Source organism: Balearica regulorum, chromosome 9 (genome assembly GCF_011004875.1).
Source record: "Balearica regulorum gibbericeps isolate bBalReg1 chromosome 9, bBalReg1.pri, whole genome shotgun sequence".
Taxonomy (NCBI): domain Eukaryota; kingdom Metazoa; phylum Chordata; class Aves; order Gruiformes; family Gruidae; genus Balearica; species Balearica regulorum.
This window is the reverse complement of record NC_046192.1, coordinates 12,745,893-12,766,149: the sequence shown is the minus strand read 5'-3', so window position 1 is coordinate 12,766,149 and position 20,257 is coordinate 12,745,893.

Sequence of the window (20,257 nt, the reverse complement as noted above, 5' to 3'; positions counted from 1 at the left end):
GCAACACGTTTCAAATATATTCTCAGTATCAGCTGAAGTATTCTTTCGCAAAACAGCAGGTACTTTCTACATGGAAATAGGGAAAACACATTGCAGCATCTCCTGGAGCCTAGTAAAGGAAAGAGGCATTGACACAGAGGCTTGTTTTCTCTGTTCTCATCTGTTTGCAATTGGTAGCAGTTTTCAAGGGCCCTTAAACACCAGGCTAGGCAGGTCGAAAGCCCACGGGGACAGCGTTATGGGGCTGGGCTGTATATAAGGAGCAAACAAGCAGCGTGCTCAGAACCTGTTCCCCTGGCATTTTTTTAACAGCTCTTGCCTACAACAGATAACAAATCTTTCCAAGCTTCTCTTCATCTAATCTGTTCTTACTTTCTAGGCACAGAAGTGGACTCCTTCCACGGTGACAGGCTGTTTTGATTCATTTACACTGGGGTCCTGTGAACAGTTTATGTTCCTCCCCACTGAGGAGCAAAAAAGAGAACACAGACAAACAGCATAAAAAAAAATGCACTAAAACTAGATTACATTTTAAGGACTCCCAACAAGACACTGACACAGACAGAACTGGACACGGAACCCAGAGTTCAGGACATAAATGAAACTAGATAGATCTCTTCATAAATATATGACAAAGTATTCCAACTGTAAATTGGCAATATTTGTGGAATTTTTCAGAAAAAAATACAAAAAAACCCCAACATTTAATTTTAAGAGGAAAAAAACCAGAACAAAGAAAACATCAAACAAAAAAACTGCACCAACAATAACAAACTCTTTTAAGGATTATAAAAGAGTTTTGTCCAAGCTCCACCTCTTATCTCAGACTTGGTATCAGCTGCAAAAGCATCTTTCCTAAAAAGACAGGTAGTTGTTTTGAACGCTGACAGAAACAGTGATGGCAAAGCAGCAAAACAGGAAGATCAGTGCAATACACTACTGAGCAATTCATCGGAATTTGGAAAACCACAGATTTTATTTTCAAGGCTGTAAAACCTTGATAGGAAACATGTATAGTTAAGCTCTAGGTATTCACGACAATGTTTCCTAAAACTGGCTAAAAGACTACAAAACATTTCTTTTTAAAAAGACTTGTGAGGAATATTCTCCAAGTAAAAAATACTCCCTTTATTGAAACAGAAATTATGAATTTTCAATTGAATATTGTAATTTTACCAAAAAAAAAAAAGATATTTTGTAATTTAAAGTCCTATAACTTTACGTTGCAGATTATTTTTTGTCATTCCACTTTGATTTTTATTATATTTTGTATTTATGTTTTAGTCCTCTCCAGCAGTCACATCAATGTTACTTCTCACATAACTGGTAAAAATATGAAAAACCTCACAAAACAAATCACTGAAAGGCAAAAAAAAAAAGGAATCCTGAAACAAAATTTCTGAAGTAGATCTTTTGAGGTCTTCCTGTCATGCAGAACTATGAAAATATTTATTTTCTTATTAATTTTCAGAATAGCCTTGAATCATTCCCTATTTCTTTCTCCAGACACAGAGGAATATTTTATTATGACATTTCCAGATCAGCCCTATTTAAGATGTCTATTCCAGATATACTCAGATTAATTTCTCATGGTTTTAAAACAACAACACAGTCTGTTCTCCAGCAGTTAGATCATTTTATGTGGTGCCTGGTCATAATTTTATTTAAATAATATTAACACTTGATCAAATCACAACTCAGGGGAGAAAAATACTACTGCGATACAAATTAGCTCCGAGTGTATTTGTTTTGGATGTATCTTGATGTTCCCCTAAAAAGAAAGGGTACATATACAAAAATGTGTGCACACATAGATTTCTATAGAGCCTCCATTTTAAAATATGAAAATTGACTTTGAATTTAACTGAAAACAATTGCCAGAGGCTTAAGATTGAGTCAAAACAGAGAGGGTAGCAAAGTGTTGGCTCGTAGCTTTTGCACCAGGATTTTGTTGGTCTGTAATAAAACACCTAAATAGCTTTCAGATGCTGCAGGTCAAGCAGTAAGAAATTCTGAGGCAGGTGCTTCCAGCTGTGGTTTTCACATTTTTCCTGTATCATCCAGGATTTTTTGTGCATTTGGGCAAGGGGGGGGGGGGCATTATTTGTTTTTCTGGATAAAATTATGTCATTTGGAAGCAGTTACCATTCAATATCTGCATTCAGCTTTCAGTCCCAGTTGAATTATCAGGTAGCACTTCACAAAGCAACAGAGAGTTAAACGTGATGTAGAAAACCCCTAGAGTTTTCAGAGAAATATGGCCGAGTTTAAATCAAAGCTCTTTCTCCTCCCTCAAATGTATGCATTTTAGATGTACTTTAAAGATAAACACTGTTCACTCAGAACAGAGTTATGAAATTGATTTTATGAGATTGTGCTTACGGGCAAACAGTGAAATCAACAATCTTGTGTCTACTTGTCTCATATTTATTTTTAAATAGTAAATTTCAAAATTATTTAGAGGTACAGCTACAATGCAAGTATTCTACATTCCCCTTCCTTTCCAATCACTTTAGAAGAAGTGATTTGGAATCACTTTTCTTTCCAAGCAAAAGTAAATATAAAAAAAAAATTTCTGTTTCATAAATACCACTCATGTGGAACTAAACTAAATCACACAACAATTAACAATATGTTAATGAACTAAACCAGAAGTTTAATGGAGATGAAAAAAGCATTTCTAGCAGTAATAGTGAGTGGATTATTTTAAACAAAAGCTTCCTGCAGCTAAATACATTGCATAAACAATAAATTTCAGTTTGTGATTGCAAAAATTGATCTTTATTTGCAACAATTGGCACATTGAGCAATAGGCAGAGGCTAAAAACATACAGCACTCCTTGCTATGGATAATAGGGCGCTTTTATCTTGTCAAAAATGGAGCGTGGCTGCCATAAAACATGATTTTTTGGCAAGTGATCATCACACCTGGTATTATGTAATAAGACAGAAAAAAGCAAAATCCTAGCAGAATATTTAGCTGTCTCAGACTGAAGTTCATGAAATATTGGCTTCAGTAGGGCCATAGTTTGTGTTGAACAGATCTTAATACAACAAGAATTGATTTCTAAAGTTATGAGATAAAAATACACCTGATATAATAAGAAATAGATTAGATATAATAAGAACAGGCTCTTAAACAGCCTGTTAGCATGAAGCTCCTTTTTCCTATATATGTTACATCTCCCTCAATTGCTGGATTGAAGTCTACAATTATTTACACAGAGAAATACTAACCAAAGGAAAGTTATATCAGAAATATTTTATGAATATGTTGTCATCCTCCCAAAATTTTTCCAATAGGACTTAACATTAAAAAAAAATTAAAAATTACTAAAATAAGAAATCCTTTAGCCTCAGAAAATTACTGCATTGATTATTCTTTTGAACTATTATTACTGTTGCCCACCATTCCTTCATTCTCTATAAATCTCAAAAATAACTAGCAATAGTATACACAGCACACAAACACTGGGTGACATCTGACTGTGCACATTTGTGTGTCTAGAATTAGAGAAAAAATGAAATTCACTGTTGCTTAAATGGAAGCATCATCTATTGCTGCAACATGCAGTATCCTTGTGACACACAGAGGAAAAGGACTTCAGTGACATGTGTGACCTTTACATGGGCACCAAACACATTCTGCGTTTCACTATCAGATACACACAAGCTTATCTAGGTATACCGGTATCCCTTATTCCCAAAATATGTTTGTTGTCCAAATATTTTTTTTTCTTGCTAAAAACAAAACCATTTCAGTCATTTTAGAGTTGCCATTAATATAATTTATCTTGTTCAGTAATCAGTGTAATTCTGTTTAGGACTCTTTGTAAATGCCTTTCTTAATGTAGTCAACTCATTTGTCTGTCATGGACCTATTCTGTTTTTCTATTGTCCATATGCTCATCAAAAACAATGTATAATTGAGTGCATAGTCTTATTTGCATGTCTTCCCATCTGTCCTTGTCAAGAAAACTTTGTTTTATTATTTACTATTAGAAAAATTAACCTTCTGTGCTCTTGAAAAGTGATTCAGTCACCTACATAAGGTAATTTATTGCTGTAGAGAATTTGTAAGGCAGATGCCTCTTTGCAAAGGAGGGCCCTATTCTTAGTGAATAATAAGAGAGGAGAACAGGCAGTGGGCTATACTGCTTCCCAGCAGGAACAGCACAGGAATGCATAACATTTTGTGAAATTTTCAGATCTGGGAACTTTCTTTCTAAATGATAAACAACAGAGGTAACAGGCTTTCCCTGCTCAGCTATGCAAGACGAATAAAGGATTTTTTTTATAAGAGATACAACAGAAAAGAGCTGAATGTGTTATACCCTTCAGGTTTGTGCTTCCTTATACCTTATGTAGATTTGGCTTAGTTATCTTATATAGCTTAACCTGTCACTGGGGTCTCCACAAGACACTCCATCATAGTTCTGTAATTCAAACAAAACAAAACGTTTATATCACACAGAGAGACTGCAACTTCGTGGTATTATAAAATAATTCCTGGAATGATGCCACAGTATATCAGGTTAATATGTACTGAAATGTGCCTCCTGTCTATACACATATATTTAATAAATAAACTCCTGTGACTATGAACATTTAAGAGATACCAAAAAAAGTCAGATATAAAAATGAAAAGTTAACTTAATTTCAGATTGTTTTATAGTAGCAAGTAGGATTTGCTTATTTTAGATCATGCACACAAATCGCAGCCATAATCCTGACTCCACTGCTTCTGTATATATTCAAGACAACAGTTGCACACATATGGACACAAGCAGAGGGATGGATTTTGCCCAAAGGAAATACTAAGTTCTATAATTTATCTTTGCATATAAAGGGGGGGAAATACCTCTTCGAGAATAAGGAAAACAGAGTAACACACAAGGTGCATAAGTACAACAAAAGCACTATTTCTTTAGATAGTACAAAATCTTTTTATTTCTTCCTCCAAGCACCACTCCAGTTAAGTATCAGTCTCAGGAAATTTCTGACTGGAAGAAATACAGAATCAGGCTACTAGCTTTATTGAGAGTTACACAGTTAACTCTAGTGATGAGAAATTTATTTCTTCCCTGCCCACCCAATGCTTTCGCAACACTACCATGCGTCCAACCTTTACTTGAATTTAGAGCACTTGTAAAGAGGAAAAGGAGAAAAAAAAAAAAAAAAGAGAACCAGTCGAGCCTAATTTTGACTCTTAACTTCCTGTTTGAGCCTTACTTCTTCGTTAACAGGACTGATCTTCCGCAGTCTTCACAATTACCACCCCAAACAAACCAACATACTCAAGGGTAGGAACAAGGAGTAAAGAACTAACTAGAGTTAGCAGAATTTGTACCACTCTGCTCAGTCTCATCTGGCTTTTGTTAGCAAATGACACAATCACATAAAAGAGGAGGCTTGAGCCTGCCTTATACACACACAAGCAATCCCATTCGCTCAATTGACAAAGAACAACTTTCATCAGGAAGAAAGGTGGATTAGTTAGGTTTCAGCGTTCTTGTACAACTGTTTTGTGCTCACATCGAACACAAAAGAAATTGGAGATGTGCATGGGAACAGAAATTCATTTCCGTAAGGTTTCTGACAACTAACATGGTTTAGACCTGTAATCTCCATTACAGCGCAGATGCTGTCATGTGTGGCCATTTAAAAAGCAGCATCGTGGTAACAATGTAGTGTGAGGTAAAACACATTATTTTCTTCTGAGTGAGGTCAGATATATACATTCTAGAACTGTTTTTGTAAGATTGCATAGCAGGCTAGAACTGCCTAAATGTATGGACATCTATTTTATTATATTTACAGAAATGGAATCAGTTACATTTACACTTGAAAGATATTTCTTTAAACCAATCACAAGAAGTCAATTAAGTTTTCAATTAATTCCCCCAAACAGGAAAACATTCTGGTGCATTCACTTTGCTCTGTAGTAGATGACTAGGTCTTGGTACTGCCCCTTGTGTGCTGCTATGGAAAAAACCAGACGCTTCCCCTCCCCATTTGCTTTGCACAGCAGATGTATCTCCAGCCATCTGTGTAACCAGAGGTGGAAAAATTTATTACCTGCTCTAGCTGAGCAAAACACCAACAAAAAAATGTATTTGTACAAACACCCCCCAACAGCAGCAACACACACATTTTCCTGCTGTAAATTAAAACCAAGTTTCTGACACAGGAGCTGACTGGCATTGCTTCTGACTGATTTTGTAGCTTAGTTTGGACTTCCAAGCAGTACGGCTCTGTTTCCAATCAAGAGCTTGGACATATCTAAGGAAAGATATAAATGTATTCAGGCACTAACAGAAAAAGGAAAAAAGTTTATCTATACACACACCAGTTTGACTCACTGTCAATAGAAGTCCTTGGGCCTCACAGTGTTGCCTGAGAGCATGCTGGGTATTCAGATGCAGGCTTTCCTCATTAACTAAAATTAAAGACAAATTTGACCAATCATCTCTCATTTCTAATTACCACAGGACAGCCAGGTGGAAGGGACCACTCCCCCATCGTTTTGCTAGGGGTTGTTCTTGCAGTACTACAGTGGGATACAAACTTGAGAGTGGCTTACTTTGAAAACTTAATGAGAGCCAGTTATTTGGCCATACTTTATGAAGCGACACAGTGCTTTTCCACTTTCCCTTCCTGAAGGGCCTTGGAAAGGGGAAGGAAGCACTGGTGCCTGGCTCTGCTACTTGGTAACCCCACAGGAGAAGTAAGAGGGGTGCTGCTACTTTGTGCAGAAGAGCCCAGGTTACCAGTGTATTTTTTATTGTGCATTTCCTCAGTTTTCTAAAGGTTAGAATTTGAACCTAGCTGAATATTTTTTGGTTTTCAGTGTGTATTTACAATGTGTGGTGTATGAAATAAATGTGAAACGAGATAAAGAAATTAATGTATCCATAGGTATACCTTCCACTTTCAAATAAACCCACAGTTCTCAGACTTCTCCGGGAGTCCTGTGTAACGACTAAATGAAAACTTTGCAATCTACCTTTATGTGCTTGTATATGTTACAATTTATAAATGTGCTGTATAAACATGAAATAACCTCAGAGAGACTACAACCATCCAGAAAAAAAAAAAAGTAGATAGATTATAGCTGCTCATACTTTATTTTTTAAAACTGCAGTATTGTTGGCATACTGGTCAAACATTTCAGAAATTCAATTAAAATAAGTCTTCTGTACTGTTCCTCCTTTGAAATACCGGCTGCTGCAAATGGAAATTTTTTAGGAATAGTTACACACAGAGCACAATTTAAAATAAAGGCATCCTATCAGCAGTGTTACCCAGGCAGCAGTCTCACTTCCAGCAGCAACCTGTGGTCCTTTGCTGAGACTATGCAAAACACTTCAAATTCAATTCTGATTTGCATAATCCAGATCATTCCTGTCTCAAGTCTATTGATGTGTGATTTGATAATCTGCCTTCAGGCTGATCTGTGTTGCTCCCCTGTTGCCCCATGCCCACGTCGGTAACCTGTGAAAGGTCTCTGGGAGCTCTCGGGGTCTCTTTGCACAGGATGTAGCACCATGGGCCACTGGTGCTCCCATGTGCTATCATAATGCAAGTAGTAAATCGCGACTGATAATCTCAGACAGCTGCACCCCAGAACAATTAGCAGCTTGTAAACCTGAAGCACTGCTCTAAAGCTAGAGGTTTATGCTAAACCCAGTGTGAAAGAGTTTGGTGGATTAGATCCGCAGACTATTTAGCAAGCTTTACATTGCCAGAACATATTGAAGCTAAAAATCATGAAGTGATAAATTCCTCAGGATGCTGCTCTAATCAAGGGAGTTTACATAAGCATGTCCTACCTGTGAACATCGCTCAAACCTGGAATTATTTAATCAAAAGGAAATTTAAGTGCTTGAAAGGAAATAGAGGTTTTATTATCTGCAGGTAATTGTTCAGCTGAAGTGTCCTTGTTCACTGACTGGGGGAACTAAAGTATGATTCATGAACATATTCTGCTGTCACTTCCACCACAGATGCAAGTTAACCTCTGAAATCTCAGAACAATTTTTATTTTGGTCCTGCTTAGGTACAACATCTGTCATTGTAAAACAAGAATTATCCAAGCAGAATCAAAAAATAAAATAAAAATCGGATATCAAAGTTTCCATGCCACAGGCTCGTTTTCCTCCTGTTAAAGGTGATGGAAGTTCATTGAAGTACAACAATAAGATGAGGAAAATTAGGCCCTACAGGAATGGTGAATGAAAGAGTTAAAGTTGTGGGGTTCATTTAGCATTTCAACACCAGCAGCACAGGGTGGAGAATCAGCTGAATGCTTTCTATTACAACAACAACAAAGTCTGTTTTTAAAAAAAGAAATCAAAGGCATTAGTATAAGATTTAACTGGGGATTATTTTAAATGTCACTCTGACAAAGAGAAGTTTGGTGGGGTATTTTGTTTGATTTTTTTAATTGTAAATTTGGCTTTGTTGCCTAGATCTTGCTTCAGAGTGGGAAAGTCCATTATGTTTCTGTTTCTCAGGACTGATAAAAAGATAATTTATCATCTTTAGCTTAGCATCTCTGTCATGGTTTAACCCCAGCTGGTAACTAAACACTGCGCAGCCACTTGTTTCCTCCCCACTCTGCCCAAGAGGATGGGGAGGAGAATGGAAAAAAGTGTTATGGGCTGAGATAAAGACAGTTTAACAGGATAGCAAAGGAAGAGAATAATAATTATATACATATATATAAAAACAACAAACGATGCACAAATACAACTGCTCACCACATATGGAAGAAAAGAAAAATCAACAAAAAACCCCACAACCAGATGCCTGGTCTGTTTCCCAGCAGCAATCCCACCTCCCGGCTAGCTTCCCCAGTTCCATACAGAGCACAGTGTTCCCTGGTAAGGAATATCCCTTTGGCCAGTCTGGGTCAGCTGTCCTGGCTGTGCTCTCCCAGCTGCTTCTGCCCCTGGCAGGGCGTGGGAAGCTGAGGAGGCCTTGCCTTAGTGTAGGCACTACAACTACCCAGTAACAACTGAAAACATCAGTGTGTTATCAACATTATTCTCATACTGAATCCAAAACACAGCACTATACCTGCTACGAGGAGGAAAATTAAATCTATCCCAGTTGAAACCAGAACAGTATCCACCCCTTATTCCATACCATCTGCGTCATGCCCAGGTCCTATACTTCCCAATACATTCCAATTAATCACCATCACGTTTTCTGTATTTTGATACATACACACGACATATCTCTAATTACAGCAGCTAACAGGAAGAGTAAAGAAATTGCCTCAAGTTTTCCACATCCCTGAGTGGTAAAATAATGAATAGAATAGTAGTCTGCAAAGCCTCAATTTACTGAATAATATTGACTCAAAGGCAAATTCAACAGGGCTGTCAATAGCCAGATGAAGCTAGGTTCACACTCTTCACATGAAGATAGCTCAGATATGCAACACTGTGGCTCTTGTTCAATTCTTGAAGGAAAGCAAGGAAAGAAAAAAAAAAAACTTCAAGACAAGTGTCCAGCATCCACCTGACATACCTGTCAGAAACACACCTCAGCCTTATCTGAAACCATCTCTGAGAGCACATGGGAGTAACTTGGAATCCAGACATGAGACTCAGGATTGGAATGACTCTTCTCAGGCTGTTAGGAATGCTTTATTTGATATCATAGACATATTAGACATATTTCAGCAGCCTGCACTGCATCAGAATGCAAGCCACTATATTTTCACCTGCTCTAGCTACGTCTGCAAAATGCCATTTGCTTTGATAATTGCACAAGTGCAGCCAAATGATTAGCCTAGCACAGTACAATTCACAGCGACATTTCACTGGTTCTGGCAAACCCTGTCATTCTGCTTCCCCAAAGTCTGGAATCCAACTTAAAGAATTAATTTCCAGTGGATGTCTAGGAGCAAATTGGGAAAGAACACTTTTTTTTTTCTTTTTTTTCTTACAAATAAAGAATGTTTGCAGAAGAATTTCAGGGACTTATTGATTCAAACAATCTTCCAAAATATCAGACCTCTTCCCAAACTTTAAGTAAGCTCTGTGCTTCTCCGAAATTTGCTTATCCTTGGTCAGAAAGTGCAGCATTCAGGTGGCTGCAGTCCCACTGAGTAGCATTTCATGCCAGGAATAGTGTATCCAGTTTCAGCAGGTACCTTCACAAAATACAGTGCTACTTCTGCTGACCAAGGATAACAAAAATATCCCTTATGATTAAATATAGAGCACTGTATATTAATTTTTTTAATATTAGGCTATATTTTATTTTATGAACATTGAAACTGTCGTGTATTCCATATTTTATTTCTGTATATATTATATTTATGCTATATTTTTGTCAGCATGATTTTTATCAGAAGTCTTTCATTGTTTGCTGACATACTTGATTTAGGTTTGACTTTGACTCTCAAATGGTCATATAATCATTGGCCTCCTTTCATAGTCCATTATGTTAAACCAAAGCTGCAGAAACAGGATTATTTCAGTCTCAGAGTGGTTCAGAGACATTAAATATTTAATAAGTTTTTCCTTTTAGCTGCTGAGTGACTCTTGAATAACCATTTTAAAAAAACCTCACCACCTAACAGATGCAACTGCAAAAAACTCACTGGCATATGCAAACATTGGTTTATTTCACACTCAGTTGCTATCTACTTTTGGCAGCAATGAAGTGACAAAATAAGGTAAGAAATGAAGCACCTGAACTCTGGTATCATAACATAGATATTAGATCCAGTGAACTATGTAGATCAGGTCAAGTGTACCCTGTCTTTGCTGCCCCCAGAGAGAATGCCTGGCATATCTTCAGCTGTAAGGGCAGAGGTTTTCATATGTAGCAGTATGACCTACATTTAAGGTGCACGTACCCTTTACATTTTCAGTAAACTAGTAACCTGTAATTAACATTTCAAATACAAAATGTAATGCAGAAGGGCGGTGCTGTTCAACGCACCCTGTCAGAAGTAATCATCATTTCCCATTCTTTACACCACCAAGGCACATAACATGCATAAAACATATTTCTTTATCTGTTAACATCCTCAGATTTCTGCCACCTTGCTACATCTAGCATCACATTGACAAACCGGAACTCCTCCAACACCACAAGTATAAACAAACATGTCAGAAAAAACTGTATGAAAACAAAGGCCTAAAACACTGGCCCTCATGCAGAAAAAGGGAAAAATACAGGTCTAAACCATAAAAAAACGTGCAGAGACTGTGCATGGAGAGACAAGGCTGAATTCTTGAATTCTTCAGACCACTAGAACCACTCCCCATATTACACCTGTATCACTGAGAGATCAGACACTGGACAGACAATTCCCCACGTTAAAATACTATCTTTTGGTGTAAAGCTGACAAAGGTGCTTTACCTGCTTCATGGGCAAGCCCAGAAGAAAAGGCAAATCAGAGACACCTCAAAATTATTCAGGAAACAGCCTGCAAAACTCCTCCTTGCATCAGAGTACTTTATTTGGGCAGAATTCTGTCTATGTTGCTGTTAATGAACAAATGGTTGCCTGATTGTCTGTGGAAGTGTAAAGAGCTGATGTGACTTCCAGATGAGGTTTGCTATCTCCTTTTCACACATCTCCTGACTGCTGTTAGTGTTCACAGTGACTCATGCATTTCTTCTCCAAACCCTTGGATGTATAGGAAACGCCAGTTGCTTCCACTACATCAGGCCTGACAGCCTATGGCCAGTCTCCATGACACCCCAGACAGGTAGGTAACAGCTATGGGAACACAAGCTGAAAACTACTGATGTGGCATGTGAGTAAAAAGGAATACAACAATACAATAGTAAAGTCAAAGTCATCGAAAATCCTTAAATCCCTCAAAAAACATTTAATGAGTTATTACAAGAAGCTAAAGGTGAAGACAAACTGAAAGCAGTTACTAGTGCTAGCAACATAATAAGAAAAAAATAATCAATATTCATTGTATTGAAGACTTCTTGTAGGAAATTTTACAGTAACACTAGAGCTGAATGCTCGTATATGAAATGTGTCAAAATTGGGCTGTTAATCATTTGGATGTTCACATTTATATAGCATTCTGTGAAGATCTTAGGAAGGCTGGAGAAATTATGTACTTTAAAAAGCCAGTACAACAAGAAATTGATAACCATCAAGTTTAACAAAGGTTTGTCAGCTAAACAAAGAAAACCAGATGACTGAAAGCAGGCCTAGTTCCAACATTACCCTGGGGATCTGTGCTATTTTGTTATGTGATTTCTGTGACACATCACAAGCAAGCAATGCTCCAAAAGAAAACAAGACACTGGGTTAAATCCTGATTTTAGTGAGGAACACTGCCTACAAACTCACAAGTAAAACACTGAGGTGAAATGCTCTGTGTCTCTCAAGTCTTTTATCTACCTTGGGTTCCCCCAATACAAATGATACCATAAAGCAACAACTCTAATAACGCTTAGTTGCTGTGATGTGGACAGATGGGTACTTGTTAAAACCTCTCCACCCCAGGCACAGCTGCACTGCACCATTAGAGAGCCTGATCTACCAGTTCAGAACCACTTCATAAACACAGAACTGTATGGAGTGGTTTCCAGCAGAGGTTTTGTCTGCTGGGAGGAAAAGTTACTCACATCACAGATTGGAAAGAAAAAAAAAAAAACCCAAACCACCCCCCCCCCACCCCCCCCCCCCCCCCCCCCCAAAAATCAAGCCACCCACCACATTGCCACTAGCCTGGGAAAACTGTCTCAAGTGTTTTAAGCACTTCAATAAGGGATGAATAACATAATTCCTCAGCACAAAGATATTTCAGAAAATTGTACATGAAAGCTGAGCAAAAATTGATACTCCATTACTGCAGAAGTCACAGAATGCGTAAGGTTTCTGGGTAAGTATTTACTAAATAGAATATTTGGCAAAATTTTATTTATATGCTTGATTATCAGGATTTTACAGATGTAAATAGCGACAGAATTAAACAATCCTCATCCCCTTGAGAAGGGTAGCACTGAATTCATGCAATATAAAACTAGCTGGAATCAAACCCAAAGAGTTAAAGTAGTAGTGATGCTAAAGATTAAAATTCTAAAGAAAAAGTAAAGTAACCTTGTCAGTAACAAGAACATACATAATGAGACATTGGCTGAAGAAAGCATCTGTCCCCTCATCTGTCTGAGCTCATTATACATGTACATAAATATGTATATCCTGTTACAACATAAGTATCAACTCAAAAGTCACCAAAAGAAACTAAAGAACAGAGAGCGTTTATTTGAAATTCAAATTTGAAACATCTTAAATGAAATGTTATATTATTTATCATAAACTTATTTTAATTGAAAAAAGTTCAAATAAATAGCAAAGATCATCTTCCTTTAGCTAACAGAGGAACAGATAGATGTTTACAATTTTCTGTCCTGAACTCAAAATATGTTCTTGAACTCAAATCAGACCTTCTATATAATCATCCTAACACAGTTTGGGGCTAGAGGTTTTTTCTTTCCGACCCACTCAGACATTAAGATCTGCTGAACTAACTTTGTTTATGTCTGAAAAATGAGGCATACCTGCCCCAGCTCAGAAATGTATCATAGCAGGATCTCAAAGTTATCTTCAAGATAACTGCACAAGCCATGTTGTGAGCTTCTGTTATACTGGTTAAGTCAAGCATTTTTTGAAGGATATACTCCCCGACTTAAAAAAAAAAAAAAAAAGAAAAAAGAAAAAAGTTGGAGCTATGGAGCTCCAGCACAGTTTTCTCTTTGAATGGAAGGAGATAACCATGTTAGAAAGCTGCTTGCCAGACTCCAGAGAACTCGCTCATCCAGATTTCTATCCAGTCAGCAAGGTTTCAAGTGTCACAAGTGCCAGAAAGCATGTTAGCTCAGTAACTCAGCCTGATTTGTTAGAAGTACAAAGTACTATACACTTCTAAAGTAAAAAAGGGCCAGTTTGCGTAACACCTGAAGAGCCCTAAATGCTTCTAAAGGTACAGAGTCCCAATCTTGCCAAGAATGAACTAGAATCATAACCTACAACTGAATGAACCGTACATTTCTGAAGATAAACAGTAACTCCAATTTCACGTTATGAACAGTAGTATTGTTATCTGGTTTGCAAGTGGGGGCATTGAATATATCCTAAAGAAACAGAACTGAATGTTAAAGAAGCTAAAAAAACCTGAAAACTAACAAACAGGACAAACAAGCAACTAATAGCAGCCACAAAATTGCTCACAGCACAATTTCTTCATACTTTCAGCTCCTTTTCTAATCAGCTACCAGCTCTCTCATTTGCCATAACTGACCATCATAAAGAATAATTACCTTATTGTAGTTTACAAGGTGTTGAAAGGGTGAGAAGGATAAGGCATATAGAAAGCAATAACATAATGTGGTTTTTTCTACACTTTGGCCTTGGTGCCAGATTTTCTGGACCCCCACAAACAAGGCTGAATGTCAGCATTTTGCACAAAAGAGAGGTGGTAGGAGTTGCTAAGCTGCACCTGGCCAGGAGACACAAATTTAACAGTTTTCAGTTCTGAAGCAATTTGCTGCATCATCTAAATCACCAGATATATACAAGAGTAAAAGAAAAGTTGTATCAAAACCATTGACTAGCTATCACATGCAAATACAAAATTACAAACTCAATCATGCAAACTGTAAGTACACTATATGATCCAGGAAGTCAGGCAGGTATAAAATTGAAACATGGGGAAGAGCTTACTGTACTTTTATGGTCTACTCACATGCACAAAATAATGTTTTACTGAAACTAGATCAGAAATCTCAGAATCTTGCAAGATCAAGTGCAGAAAGTACAAAATGAGGACTAAAGAGGGAACTGATGAAGAAATGGGGTTCTGCTTTTGTGTAGTGTTCAAAATATTTTTTCCACTGTATCCAGTCTCTAGACTGCTTAATTCTATCCACATTTTGCACTTTATTTTGTATTTCTACTTTTTTTTTTTCTTGAGATACAAAGGGTTTCATAACATTGTCCAGACATGAAGGGATGGTGCTAGGAAAGCAAAGCTCAGCTAGAGGTGAGACTTGGTCACCAAGAGCAAAAAGAAGAGCTTCTACAACTACATTAGTAGCACAAGGCTGACCTCAGCGCTCAGCCTGTTTTAAGCTGGATATTGGACTGAAGTTCCTTCCAACCTGAATTACCCTACAATATTAATACTACTTTTAATACTGAATATTGCATTAAGTTATATTAGTTATACTAGTATTTAGTACATTAGTAACTTTGTTATATTAACTTATGTTAGTTTGAATTATACAGAAAAAAATAAATCACAAGCTATAGTAATAAAATGGAAGAGTTGTACATGATTCAGAAATAACTTGTGTAGGAATACATAAAACAAGTCCAAAATTTGCTTTCCATAAATATTATCTAGTATTTGTTTAAGCTTCATACCTACAAACTTTGCAGTCATTTGTATTCCATGAATACCCTAATGACTCGATTCATCCAATATTCATTTGCCATTTTTGCATGTATTCACACAGTGGTAATTATGAACACATCAATCCATTGAGGTCCTTTAAAGTCCCATAAATTGGTGCAAATTTACATCATGTTCCTGAAGGTTTAAGGTGTCTGCTCGCTGTCCCAGAAGATAAATCAAAAGGCATTTTAGGAATTAAGTATTATGTAACAGTAATTAATTTCTGTTTTCTTCAATTTAAAATGTTTAAAATCATGTAGAAACTTCTATTTTATGGTTATATTGAAGGTATTCATTTCTGCTGAAAAAAAAAAATCCTTTTTCCATGAAAATTTTCAAAACATTCATGATAACCAGCAAAATTCTTTCAAATATATAAACATCCTCACTATCTGCAGAGTTAGGAAAACCAACATCTATGGGTAGAAACAGTAAAAAAAGTAAATATTACTACATTATCAGACAGCCAGCTCTTAGAAATGAAAATTCCTGATCATTATTTCCCAGTATCTGAAAGCAACGCTAACACATGTATTACACTGCCAGAAAAGTTTCATTTTGTTCTTCCTGGAGAATCCCACCGGAATTTTTCTTAAGCTCAAAGAGTTCTTCTGTTTAAATTGACTTTAATTTAAAATTCATTCTTGGTTTACTTATAAAATGTATGCACTCATTTCTATGAAACAAAGAGACAATATTTCACCAATCCTAATTGCAGGATGCTTGGCTGCTTAGGTAAAAAGGTTTAGAAAACCGTAAAGTCCATAATCAGTGCTCAATGTTCTCACCAGATAAGGTCCCAGAATATAGTTAGGTGACAAAGGTTTTTACCAGAGCTCAGCAAATTAGCTGTTAACATTCTAAATATGTCTTTTTTTAATGCTTAAATAAGTAGTGAGCTTTTTTATTTATTAAAAACTGAAGCATTGGAGTCTAATTTCTCTGGAATGCACTAGAGAGATGTACTTCAAACACACCATTCTTCAGTTAATCAGGACCAGAGTACTTTAACTCACTTCATGCAAACAACTTTTTAAAAAAATTCATACACAGTTGGCTGTGGTTTTCCACAGAAAACTTGGGGAGATAGCTATGGATATCTCAAACTCATGATTAGCTGCACACAAAACAGAGGCACAGGCAGTTGCCTGCCAACTATTGCAATTACATACAAAGTAGTTCTGCATGTAAATTCTTAAAAAAAAAAAAAAAAAAAAAAAAAAACTCACCAAAATCCTTTCAATTACTACCATGAAGGCCAAACTTTATTTTCTTAAAACTCTTATTTTTGAGTAGAGAGAAGCTTTTCCTCAAAAGTTTTAATTCTGATCCCACTGAAGTCAGTAGCTAGTTTTCTACTGAAGATGGTATGCTGTATTGGCAGCATACAAACTTAATAGTGTTCACAGGAGGGACAATTGTGAACTCACCATCCTTGGCTGGCCTGAGACACAGTAGTCTTTCCATTTGAACTACAGGTACAGCTCAAAAATGTAAAAAGAGTTTAAAAAAATAAATGCATCGATAACACACTGTGTTCAGTTTGCGTGGCAAGGTTTTGGTAGCGGGGGGGCTACAGGGGTGGCTTCTGTGAGAAGCTGCTAGAAGCTTCCCCTGTGTCTGACAGAGCCAATGCCAGCCGGCTCCAAGACGGACCCGCCGCTGGCCAAGGCCAAGCCAATCAGCACCTCTGTGATAACATATTTAAGAAAGAGAAAAACAGTTAGAGAGCGCTTTTGCAGCTGGAGAGAGGAGGGAGAAGATGTAAGAAACTCTGCAGACACCAAGGTCAGTGCAGAAGGAGGGGGAGGAGGTGCTCCAGGCGCCGGAGCAGAGATCCCCCTGCAGCCCGTGGTGAAGACCATGGTGAAGCAGGCTGTTCCCCTGCAGCCCATGGAGGGAGGATGAGGGGGTGTAGAGATTCCACCTGCAGCCTGTGGAGGACCCCACGCCAGAGCAGGTGGAGGCACCTGAAGGAGACTGTGGCCCATGGGAAGCCCACGCTGGAGCAAGCTCCTGGCAGGACCTGTGGATCCGTGAGGGACCCACGCTGGAGCAGTCTGCTCCTGAAGGCCTGCACCCCGTGGAGGAGACTCACGTTGGAGCAGTTCGTGAAGGACTGTCTCCCGTGAGAGGGACCCCACGCTGGAGCGGGGGAACGATGAGTCCTCCCCCTGAGGATGAAGCAGCAGCAGAAACACCATGTGATGAACTGACCGTAACCCCCATTCCCCGTCCCCCTGTGCCACTGGGGGGGCGGAGGTTGAAGCCGGGAGTGAAGTTGAGCCCGGGAAGATGGGAGGGGTGGGGGGAGGTGTTTTAAGAGTTGATTTTATTTCTCATTCCTCTGCTCTGTTTTGCTTAGTAATAAATTAGATGAATTCCCTCTCTAAATTCAGTCTGTTTTGCTCGTGACGATAATTAGTGAGTGATCTCTCCCCGTCCTTATCTCGACCCACAAGCTTTTCGTTGTACTTTTTCTCCCCTGTCTAGTGAAGGAGGGGAGTGATAGAGCAGCTCGGGTGGGCACCTGGCCCCCAGCCAGGGTCAACCCACCACACACACATACTCCTACTGTGCAGTAACATGGAACTGGAAGCCAAAACTTAATCACTAACTAATAATCACTGATTTTCAGTATCTGACATTCCCCTGACAATACCTTTGTTTTGCTTCCAGTACATTCTGAGGCTATCAAATAGAAAATGAAAAAGCCTATGGGCTGCTCTTCATAAATGTGTCAATTGCCATCAGTCTGGATAGATCCATTCCTCTAAACGCTATTAAATATATTCCAGACCTCAGACTCTGCTCTGTTTGCCAGTGTCTACCTAACTGCCAGAAGCTGTCCAGCAATGCATTCACTTTTGGCTTTAAACAATGAATGCCACAGGATTACCAATTTCCATTGTCCAAAAAAAAAAAAAAAAAAAAGGCAGTAGCATCTGGGTTGTTCTGCAGAAGACTTATCTTGGATTTCACATCAAGTTTTCAGTGTTACTTCCCTCCTTACTGCCTTAGACTGTTGACTCTACAACACTTCAGACTCACTTCAGAATGAAAACCTAACTTGTAGTCTGTTGTCAAATTGGGAATTGTGAAAGGTTGGCCACATCCTTACAGAAATAATTGTCCTCAGCAATTTTGGAGCAGACATGATACTGGCATCCTGTAATCTGTATATTACAAAAAAAAACCCAACAAGCAAACATTAAAAGAATGTCTTTGCTCTACTGAAATCTTTAATGATTGTTTTATCAGCAGCAGTAAAGACTTCCCAGGGCCACTGACATTTGCAAGAGATCTTGGTGTAAACTCCTTGTGAGCTTAAACATGCTTGGCAAAGGCATGGCTAATGGAAGCTATCAAAAAGGTAGAGAGAAAACATGTAAAGTCTAATACACCAGATCCCCTCAAGCAATGGATCTAAAAGACAATTAAAAAAGTCTCTTGCATCTGTTTTTGGGGGCAGACCAATTGCTGAACTTTTTCTTCCTCATCTTGCTCAGGGCAAGAGACCAAAAGAGTAGAGATATTATAGATCTTCCTTTATTCAAACTCCATTTTTTGAGTCCAAGTATGACTTGCACTTGAGCTGAGCATTACCTCACAATGCAAAAAGTACTAGCAGTTTCACTAGTATTAACTAAAAGAAAAAGAGCATGACCCTGAATAGTTTAGATCTCATGTAAGAATTCAGTATTCCCATGCATCTCTAAGCATCTGAGTGTAGCCTTCTTTACAAATCTTTTTAAAAAATTCAAAGCCACATGTATTGTACAGAAAAAGAATAATTGTTTGTACAAGTCCCTCACTACAGATTTGTCCTTGTTTGCAAAAGTGGATGATGAATGATTGACACATGAACATTGATTTAAGTTGAACCAGAAGTTGCCTGAACCAAAAGCAATATGAAATAATCCTACCAGATGGGAACTCTAATCACTGTGTTTCTGACACTAATACAATAAACACAGTGTGCAAGCAGATAGACACCTTATTTAACACACATTAACACATTTTAGGGGAAAATGTGTGTTTTCTGACAGCTGTATTCAGCTCTTTGCAAGTGAATGATAAATTGCTTTTAAGTGCCAGCTTTTAAACACATTGAATGGGGAAACTAAACTAAAGAGATGTAGTCTGCCTGCCACACCTTCTCAGGCATAGTTTTATCTAGTTTAAAAAGAAAGTATTGGAGGGAACACAGCAATATGTATAGAGTCTTCTTATCACTAGGACTGCTTGTTTTCTGCAGCCTCCTCTGTGCTAACAGCAGCCTCTTAAACAGCAAAATACTCAGAAAGAAGTAGCTTACTGTAGTTCTTCAGACTATTACTTCTACATCACTTAAACATGGTAACTCTTCAGTGACTGCACAGTAAGACAGCAAACACTTCATAGCAAGACTGCATTAAATCTGTTGAAACTCTGGTGTATATATCATACAAACAACAATTCGTAAATCATCATTAATATTTACCCTTGCAGAACAGTTATGGAAACTTCTGTGATTGACCCCTGATATTAGGCCAATTCAAAAATATTGCTCTAAGTGGGATTACTTTTTTTCCCTTGAAAGCATGATTACAGGCTTTTTATTTAAAGTACTTTATTTAAATACATATACTCATTCTTCAAGTTGATGCAGTAGTTCTGGGCTCTGAATTTAAAGTACTATTTCCTACCAAAAGGAGAAATATTTAAGTATCAAAATCCTATGCTACATTATCCTTCAGCCTAAACGCAAGGCTTCCTGACACTTTGACCAAAGTTCTCATTAAGAAGCAACTAAAAGTTGGAGC